Source organism: Loxodonta africana, chromosome 1 (assembly GCF_030014295.1).
Source record: "Loxodonta africana isolate mLoxAfr1 chromosome 1, mLoxAfr1.hap2, whole genome shotgun sequence".
In the NCBI taxonomy this organism is placed as follows: domain Eukaryota; kingdom Metazoa; phylum Chordata; class Mammalia; order Proboscidea; family Elephantidae; genus Loxodonta; species Loxodonta africana.
The window spans coordinates 41834088-41845374 of record NC_087342.1 but is presented as its reverse complement, the minus strand read 5'-3'; positions in this window follow the sequence as shown (position 1 = coordinate 41845374).

Genomic DNA, 11287 nt, shown 5'->3' with positions numbered 1-11287 from the left:
CAAAGGCATTCAACTGTGTGGATCATAACAAATTATGGATAATATTGTGAAGAATGGGAATTCCAGAATATTTAATTGTGTTCACAAGGAACCTGTACATACATCAAGAGGCAGTTGTTTGGACAGAACAAGGGGATACTGAATGGTTTAAAGTCAGTAAAGGTGTCTGTCAGGGTTGTATCCTTTCACTATATCTATTCAATTTGTATGCTGAGCAAATAATCTGAGAAGCCAGACTATATGAAGAAGATTGGAGGAAGACTCAGTAACAACCTGCGTTATGAAGATGACACAACTTTGCTTGCTGAAAGTGAAGAGGACTTGAAGCACTTGCTAATGAACATCAAAGACCATAGCCTTCAGTATGGATTACACCTTAATGTGAAGAAAACAAAAATCCTCACAACTGGACCAATAAATCACATCATGATAAACAGGGAAAAGATTGAAGTTGTCAAGGATTTCATTTTACTTGGATCCACAATCAACACCCATCGAAACAGCAGTCAAGAAATCAAAAGATGCATTGCATTGGGCAAATCTGCTGCAAAGGACCTCTTTAAAGTGTGGAAAAGCAAAGACGTCACCTTGAAGACTAAGGTGCGCCTGACCCAAGCCATGGTATTTTCAATAGTATCATATGCATGTGAACGCTGGAGAATGAATAAGGAAGACGGAAGAATTGATGCCTTTGAATTCCGCTGGTGGTGAAGAATATTGAATATACCATGGACTGCCAAAGGAATGAACAAATCTGTCTTGGAAAAAGTACGACCAGAATGCTCCTTAGAAGCAAGGATGGCAAGACTTACATGACCTGGACATGTGGTTAGGAGGGATCAGTCCCTGGAGAAGGATATCATGCTTAGTAACGTACGGGGTGAGCAGAAAAGAGGAAAACCCTCAATGAGATGGATTGATACAGTGGCTGCAACAGTGGGCTCAAGCATAACAATGATTGTAAGGATGGTGCAGGACTGGAGTGTGTTTTGTTCTGTGGCACATAGGGTCACTATGGTCGGAACTGGCTCGAAGGCACCTAACAACAACAGCAATCAGAGAATTTCCCAGACCTGAACAGATGACCAAGTTTGCAAATACAGGAAGCTACATGAACCCCAATCAGAAAAGGCACAAAAAGGTCAACTCCACACCATGTTCTAATAAAATTCTTGAAAACCAAAGACAAGGAGAGAATTCTGAAAGTAACAGGGAAAAATGTGACACGGCATACCAAAGGTCTTTCATAAGAATCAGTGCAGATTTCTCCCCAGAAACTCTAGAGGCCAGAAAATGACGGAACGACATACATAAAATGCTGAACAAAACCGACTGCCAACCAAGAACTCTTTACCCAGTGTCATGGATTGAATTGTGTTCCCTAAAAATATCTGTCAACTTGGGTAGGCCATGATTCCCAGTAGTGCATGATTATCCACCATTTTGTCATCTGATGTGATTTCTCTATGTTTTGTAAATCCTATCTTTATGATGCAATGAGATGGGATTAGCAGCAGTTATGTTAATGAGGCAGGACTCTCTTTTGAGATATAAAAGAGAGAAGTAAGCAGAGAGACATGAGAACCTCATACCACCAAGAAACAAGAGCCAAGAGAATAGCACATCCTTTGGACCCAGGGTCACTGTGCTAAGAAGCTCTTAGACCAGGAGAAGATCGATGACAACGACCTTCTCCCACAGCTGACAGAGAAAGCCTTTCTTTGGAGCTGGCACCCTGAATTTGGACTTCTAGCCTCCTAGACTGTGAGAGAATAAATTTCTCTTTGTTAAATTCATCCACTTGTGGTATTTCTGTTATAACATCACTAGATAACCAAGACAGCCAGCAAAGCTGTCATTCAAAAAAGGGAGAAATCAAGGCATCTCCGAACAAACAGAAAACCAAAACTAAAAACCAAACCCATTGCCATTGAGTCGATTCCGGCTCATAGCAACCCTATAGGACAGAGTAGAACTGTCCCATAGGGTTTCCAAGGAGTGCCTGGTGGATTTGAACTGCCAACCTTTTGGTTAGCAGCTGTGGCTTTTAACCACTACGCCACCAGGGTTTCCAAACAAACAGAAGCTCTGGGAATTTGTCACTACCAGATCAGCTTTGCAAGTGTTACTCCAGGGATTACTCCAAAAAGTGCAAGACAAGAGCATTAAATAAGTACTCATATCTATATACAGAAAATAAATAGTGTCAGGGATTGAATTGTATCCCCCCAAAATATATGTATCAATTTGGCTAGGTCATGAGTGTCTACCACCTTGTCATCTGATGTGATTTGCCTGTGTTGTAAATCCTATCATGATGATGTTAATGAGATGAATTAACTGCAGTTATATTGATGAGATCTACAAGAGTAGATTCTGTCTTAATCCAATCTCTTTTCAGATATTAAAGAGAAAAGCAAGCAGAAAAGACAGGGGGACCTCATACCACCAAGAAATAAGAACCAGGAGATTAGTGTATACTTTGGACCTGGGATCCCTGCACTGAGAAGCTCCTCAGTCAGTGGATGATTGCTGACAAGGACCTTCCTCCAGAGCCAACAGAGAGGGAAACCTTTCCTTGGGGCTGACGCCCTGAATTTGGACTTCTAGCCTACTAGACTGTGAGAAAATAAATTTCTCTTTGTTAAAGCCATTCACTTGTGGTATTTCTGTTATAGAAGCACTAGATAACCAAGATAGATACTTAGGTAGGTAGATAGATACATAGATATATAGATAATGAGAGACAGAAGTCTCCAAAAATAGATAGATACATAGGTAGATACATAGATGAATAAGAGAAAGAGAGATGCCCCCAAAATGTAACAACACATGCTAGCATAAGGACCAAGTATATGATATTTTCAGGGAATAAACTCAATAATTAAAACCCACAAACAATGCAACATCAAGTTTGTAAGAAATAAGCACAAAGTAAGTTTACTGAAAATAGGTTGTATATTGATGTTAACGGACACACACCAACAGAAATGGGGGATGGAGAAACATATCAGGACTAGTTTATTATGTTAAAATTGTAAGTTAACTGTTGTTCATGTTAAACATTGTTGCAATTGTAAGTTGTATAATATATGTGGTAACTACTAAGAAACCACCAAGAAAGAACATTCAGAAGAAAGGAAGGATAACAAAAAGGCTCATCATAAGAAAGCATCCAAATACAAACAAAAACAGAAAAATCAGAATAAAAAAGCAAAGAAAATACAAAATAATTTTTAAAAAAGCAAATGAGTGATGTGGACAATTCGTTTTCAGTAATAACTTTAAATATAAATCACCTAAAAATTCCATCCAAAAGGCAGAGAGTGGCAGAGTGGATTAAAGAAAAAAAAAAAAGATCCATCTTTTTGCTGCCTACAAAAAAGTCACAAACAGACTGAAAATAAAAGGATGGAGAAAAATATTCCACGCAGCCAGTAAACAAAAAAGAGCAGGGGTGTCCATACTGATATCTGATAAAATAGACATTAAATAAAAGCGTATTATAAGAGATAAAGATGGACATTACATAATAATAAAAGGGCCAATCCAACAAGATGTAACAATTATAAACACATATGCACCCAACAGCAATGCACCAAAATACATGAAACAAATACTGACTAATATGAAAGGAGAAATAGACAACTCCACAATAATTGCAGGGACTTCAACATACCCCTTTCAACTACAGACAGAATATCTAAAAAGAAGAATACAAAGGACATTGAGAGCTTAAATAAAATCATAAGCCAACTGGACCTAATGACTATGTATAGAATACTCTACCCAGAATCAAAGCAATACACATTCTTCCCCAGTGCACATGGATCATTTTCCAGAATAGAACATATGCTGGGACACAAAACAAGCCTCAAAAAATTTAAAAAGACTGAAATCATGCAAAGCATCATCTCTGACCATAATGGTATGAAACTAGAAATCAAGACCAGGAAAAATAAGGGAAAAAATACTTGGAAACTAATACGCTACTAAACAACTATTGGGTCATAGAAGAAATCAAGATTGAAATTTAAAAAATTCCTAGAATCAAATGAAAATGAAACCACAACATATCAAAACTTTTGGGACACAGAAGAATCACTACTCAGAGAGAAATTCATAGCAATAAATGCCTACCTTAAAAAAGAAAAATCCAAAATCATTAACTTAAATCAACAACTTGAACAAATAGAAAAGGAAGAGCAAAAGAAACCAAAATCTACTGGAGAAAAGGGAATAATAAAGATCAGGACAGAAATAAATGAAACAGAGAAACAATAGAAAGGATCAACAAAACTAGAAGTTGGCTCTTTGGAAGTATAAATAAAATAGACAAACCACTGGCTAGATTGAAAAAGAAAAAAAAAAAAACCAGAAGAGGCCAATAACCAGATTAAGAAACGAAATTCGTGACATTACAGCCAATCGACAGAGATAAAAAAGATCATAACTGATTACTATGAAAAATTGTACTCCAACAAATTCGAAAAACTAGATGAAACGTGCAAATTTCTGGAAACACACTACCTACTCAAACTAACATAAACAGAGGAAGCACACTTAAACAGACCCATTACAAAATAAGAGATTGAAGATGTCGTCAAAAAACTGCCAACAGCTGGGGGCCGGCCTGGCCCACGGCCTCGGGCTCGCGCCTCTGGGTTCCCCGACAAAGTCACACACCCTCGCATCCAGCCGCCGGCCGCCGTGGGCCCCGAAAACCCTAGGACGGGCGGGGAGGAGGCCTTGAACCTACACGTGGCAGGCCGAACCGTCGGGCCCACCGTCGCGGAGGAAACCCGGGAAGAAGGCGACCAGGAAGGGACCTGAGAGATATAAAAAAGAGAAGCAAGGAGAGAGTTGGGGGATCTCATGTCACCAAGAAAGCAGCACCAGGAGCAGAGCACGTTCTTGGACCTGGGGTCCCTGTGTGGAGAAGCTCCTAGTCCAGGGGGAGATTGAGGACAAGGACCTTCCTCCAGAGCTGACAGGGAGAGAAAGGCTTCCCCTGGTGCCAATGCCCCGAATTTGGACTTCTAGCCTACTAGACTGAGAAAATGAACTTCTCTTTGTTAGAGGCATCCACTTGTGGTATTTCTGTTACAGCAACAGTAGATGACTAAGACAATCAGATATCATGGCAATCAGAAGGTAGTGTGGTGATAAATTAAAAAAAAAAAACCTCGAACTTGCAAACAAAAATTCTATATCTGACAAAACAGTTTTTCAAAAATAAGGGCTAGGAGGCGGAGCCAAGATGGCGGACTAGGCAGACGCTACCTCGGATCCCTCTTACAACAAAGACACGGAAAAAAAAGCGAATCGATCACATACATAACAATCTACGACCCCTGAACAACAAACACAGATTTAGAGACGGAGAACGAACTAATACGGGGAAGCAGCGACTGTTTCCAGAGCCTGGAGCCAGCGTACCAGTCAGGTACGGCACAAGCACAGAGAGCTGCTCCACCCCCCTGAACTAACCCCGGGTGGGGGACCAGCCAGTTCCACGGGCGGCGTGGGACACAGCCAGTAGGAGAAGTCCCCGGGAGGCAGTGACTGGTCTTGGAGCAGGAAGACCAGCGTCCCAGTCGGAGAACTGTCCCGCCGGGATTTGGACTGGACGCAGGTACGGCATAAACACGGAGAACTGCTCCACCCCCCTGAACTAACCCCGGGAAGGGGCCCAGGGGGGTCGCGCGGGCGGCGCGTGGGACGCAGCCGGTAGGAAAAGTCCCTGGGAGGCAGCGACTGGTATTGGAGCAGGGAGAACAGCGTCCCAGCCGGGACACTCGGTCACAGCACAAGCACGGGGAGCTGCTCCACCCATCTGAACTAACCCCGGAAGGCAGCCCAACTGGTTCTCGGGGGCGGCACGGCCACGCGGCTAGAGGGACGAGAAGTCCCCGGGAGGCAGCGACTGATTTTGGAGTCGAGAGTGCACCGTCCCAGTAGGGGAGCCTTGACACTGGGCGTAGGGCTGGAAGCGGAGGATCTGACCGTGACTCCAGTGGGCCAGACCCCCCGGGGGCAATCTCCATACAGCCAGCACACATAGGCGACGCGCCCGCGGGAATCTCAGATATAATAGTCATTCCAAGCAAGACAAGCAACTCTGGCTATATTCTGAGGTGCTACTCTCCTATCTCTCTGTTCCCTCCCCACCCTCCCCAGGCGGCTTCATTAACATCCGAATAGCCTGAGCCAGAGGGAGAACTCTGATAGGGATCTGACTGCATTTTTTTTTTAGCGGATTTTCTGGAAAAACTAGTTTCCCAGTGATGGCTCAGAGACAACAATCCATATCAAACCACTTAAAGAAGCAGACCATGACAGCTTCTCCAACCCCCCAAACAAAAGAATCAAAATCTTTCCCAAATGAAGATACAATCCTGGAATTATCAGATACAGAATATAAAAAACTAATTTACAGAATGCTTAAAGATATCACAAATGAAATTAGGATAACTGCAGAAAAAGCCAAGGAACACACTGATAAAACTGTTGAAGAACTCCAAAAGATTATTCAAGAACATACTGGAAAAATTAATAAGTTGCAAGAATCCATAGAGAGACAACATGTAGAAATCCAAAAGATTAACAATAAAATTACAGAATTAGACAACGCAATAGGAAGTCAGAGGAGCAGACTCGAGCAATTAGAATGCAGACTGGGACATCTGGAGGACCAGGGAATCAACACCAACATAGCTGAAAAAAAATCAGATAAAAGAATTAAAAAAAATGAAGAAACCCTAAGAATTATGTGGGACTCTATCAAGAAGGATAACCTGCGGGTGATTGGAGTCCCAGAACAGGGAGGGGAGACAGAAAACACAGAGAAAATAGTTGAAGAACTCCTGACAGAAAACTTCCCTGACATCATGAAAAATGAAAGGATATCTATCCAAGATGCTCATCGAACCCCATTTAAGATTGATCCAAAAAGAAAAACACCAAGACATATTGTCATCAAACTCACCAAAACCAAAGATAAACAGAAAATTTTAAAAGCAGCCAGGGAGAAAAGAAAGGTTTCCTTCAAGGGAGAATCAATAAGAATAAGTTCAGACTACTCAGCAGAAACCATGCAGGCAAGAAGGGAATGGGACGATGTATACAGAACACTGAAGGAGAAAAACTGCCAGCCAAGGATCATATATCCAGCAAAACTCTCTCTGAAATATGAAGGCAAAATTAAGATATTTACAGACAAACACAAGTTTAGAGAATTTACAAAAACCAAACCAAAGCTACAAGAAATACTAAAGGATATTGTTTGGTCAGAGAACCAATAATATCAGATATCAGCACAACACAAGGTCACAAAACAGAACGTCCTGATATCAACGCAACTCAAATAGGGAAAGCACAAAAACAAAGTAAGATTAATTAAAAAAAAAAAACACACAACAGGGAATCATGGAAGTCAAAAGGTAAAAGATCACAATAATCAAAAAGAGGGACTAAATATAGGAGGCATTGAACTGCCAGATGGAGAGTGATACAAGGCGATATAGAACAATACAAGTTAGGTTTTTACTTAGAAAAATAGGGGTAAATAATAAGGTAACCACAAAAAGGTATAACAACTCTATAACTCAAGATAAAAGCCAAGAAAAACGTAACGACTCAACTAACATAAAGTCAAACATTATGAAAATGAGGATCTCACAATTTACTGAGAAAAACGTCTCAGCACAAAAAAGTATGTGGAAAAATGAAATTGTCAACAACACACATAAAAAGGCATCAAAATGACAGCACTAAAAACTTATTTATCTATAATTACCCTGAATGTAAATGGACTAAATGCACCAATAAAGAGACAGAGAGTCTCAGACTGGATAAAGAAACACGATCCATCTATACGCTGCCTACAAGAGACACACCTTAGACTTAGAGACACAAACAAACTAAAACTCAAAGGATGGAAAAAAGTATATCAAGCAAACGATAAGCAAAAAAGAAGAGGAGTAGCAATATTAATTTCTGACAAAATAGACTTTAGACTTAAATCCACCACAAAGGATAAAGAAGGACACTATACAATGATAAAAGGGACAATTGATCCAGGAAGACATAACCATATTAAATATATATGCACCCAATGACAGGGCTGCAAGATACATAAATCAAATTTTAACAGAATTGAAAAGTGAGATAGATACCTCCACAATTATAGTAGGAGACTTCAACACACCACTTTCGGAGAAGGACAGGACATCCAGTAAGAAGCTCAATAGAGACACGGAAGATCTAATTACAGCAATCAACCAACTTGACCTCATTGACTTATACAGAACTCGCCACCCAACTGCTGCAAAATATACTTTTTTTTCTAGCGCACATGGAACATTCTCTAGAATAGACCACATATTAGGTCATAAAACAAACCTTTGCAGAGTCCAAAACATTGAAATATTACAAAGCATCTTCTCAGACCACAAGGCAATAAAACTAGAGATCAATAACAGAAAAACTAGGGAAAAGAAATCAAATACTTGGAAAATGAACAATACCCTCCTGAAAAAAGACTGGGTCATAGAAGACATCAAGGAGGGAATAAGGAAATTCATAGAAAGCAACGAGAATGAAAATACTTCCTATCAAAACCTCTGGGACACAGCAAAAGCAGTGCTCAGAGGCCAATTTATATCGATAAATGCACACATACAAAAAGAAGAAAGAGCCAAAATCAGAGAACTGTCCCTACAACTTGAACAAATAGAAATTGAGCAACAAAAGAATCCATCAGGCTCCAAAAGAAAACAAATAATAAAAATTAGAGCTGAACTAAATGAATTAGAGAACAGAAAAACAATTGAAAGAATTAACAAAGCCAAAAGCTGGTTCTTTGAAAAAATTAACAAAATTGATAAACCACTGGCTAGACTGACTAAAGAAATACAGGAAAGGAAACAAATCACCCGAATAAGAAACGAGAAGGACCACATCACAACAGAACCAAATGAAATTAAAAGAATCATTTCAGATTATTATGAAAAATTGTACTCTAACAAATTTGAAAACCTAGAAGAAATGGATGAATTCCTGGAAAAACACTACCTACCTAAACTAACACATTCAGAAGTAGAACAACTAAATAGACCCATAACAAAAAAAGAGATTGAAACGGTAATCAAAAAACTCCCAACAAAAAAAAGCCCTAGCCTGGACGGCTTCACAGCAGAGTTCCACCAAACTTTCAGAAAAGAGTTAACACCACTACTTCTGAAGGTATTCCAAAGCATAGAAAATGACGGAATACTACCCAACTCATTCTATGAAGCCACCATCTCCCTGATACCAAAACCAGGTAAAGACATTACAAAAAAAGAAAATTATAGACCTATATCCCTCATGAACATTGATGCAAAAATCCTCAACAAAATTCTAGCCAATAGAATCCAACAACACATCAAAAAAATAATTCACCCTGATCAAGTGGGATTTATACCAGGTATGCAAGGCTGGTTTAATATCAGAAAAACCATTAATGTAATCCATCACATAAATAAAACAAAAGACAAAAACCACATGATCTTATCAATTGATGCAGAAAAGGCATTTGACAAAGTCCAACACCCATTTATGATAAAAACTCTTACCAAAATAGGAATTGAAGGAAAATTCCTCAACATAATAAAGGGCATCTATGCAAAGCCAACAGCCAATATCACTCTAAATGGAGAGAACCTGAAAGCATTTCCCTTGAGAACGGGAACCAGACAAGGATGCCCTTTATCACCGCTCTTATTCAACATCGTGCTGGAAGTCCTAGCCAGGGCAATTAGGCTAGACGAAGAAATAAAAGGTATCCGGATTGGCAAGGAAGAAGTAAAGCTATCACCATTTGCAGATGACATGATTATATATGCAGAAAACCCTAAGGAATCCTGCAGAAAACTACTGAAACTAATAGAAGAGTTTGGCAGAGTCTCAGGTTATAAAATAAACATACAAAAATCACTTGGATTCCTCTACATCAACAAAAAGAACACCGAAGAGGAAATAACCAAATCAATACCATTCACAGTAGCCCCCAAGAAGATAAGATACTTAGGAATAAATCTTACCAAGGATGTAAAAGACCTATACAAAGAAAACTACAAAGCTCTACTACAAGAAATTCAAAAGGACATACTTAAGTGGAAAAACATACCCTGCTCATGGATAGGAAGACTTAACATAGTAAAAATGTCTATTCTACCAAAAGCCATCTATACATTTAACGCACTTTCGATCCAAATTCCAATGTCATATTTTAAGGGGATAGAGAAACAAATCACCAATTTCATATGGAAGGGAAAGAAGCCCCGGATAAGCAAAGCACTACTGAAAAAGAAGAAGAAAGTGGGAGGGCTCACTTTACCTGACTTCAGAACCTATTATACAGCCACAGTAGTCAAAACAGCCTGGTACTGGTACAACAACAGGCACATAGACCAATGGAACAGAATTGAGAACCCAGACATAGATCCATCCACGTATGAGCAGCTGATATTTGACAAAGGACAAGTGTCAATTAATTGGGGAAAAGATAGCCTTTTTAACAAATGGTGCTGGCATAACTGGATATCCATTTGCAAAAAAATGAAACAGGACCCATACCTCACTCCATGCACAAAAACTAACTCCAAGTGGATCAAAGACCTAAACATAAAGACTAAAACGATAAAGATCATGGAAGAAAAAATTGGGACAACCCTAGGAGCCCTAATACAAGGTATAAACAGAATACAAAACATTACCAAAAATGATGAAGAGAAACCCGATAACTGGGAGCTCCTAAGAATCAAACACCTATGCTCATCTAAAGACTTCTCCAAAAGAGTAAAAAGACCACCTACAGATTGGGAAAGAGTTTTCAGCTATGACATCTCAGACCAGTGCCTGATCTCTAAAATCTACATGATTCTGTCAAAACTCAACCACAAAAAGACAAACAACCCAATCAAGAAGTGGGCAAAGGATATGAACACACATTTCACTAACGAAGATATTCAGGCAGCCAACAGATACATGAGAAAATGCTCTCGATCATTAGCCATTAGAGAAATGCAAATTAAAACTACGATGAGATTCCATCTCACACCAGCAAGGCTGGCATTAATCCAAAAAACACAAAATAATAAATGTTGGAGAGGCTGCGGAGAGATTGGAACTCTTATACACTGCTGGTGGGAATGTAAAATGGTACAACCACTTTGGAAATCTATCTGGCATTATCTTAAACAGTTAGAAATAGAACTACCACACAACCCAGAAATCCCACTCC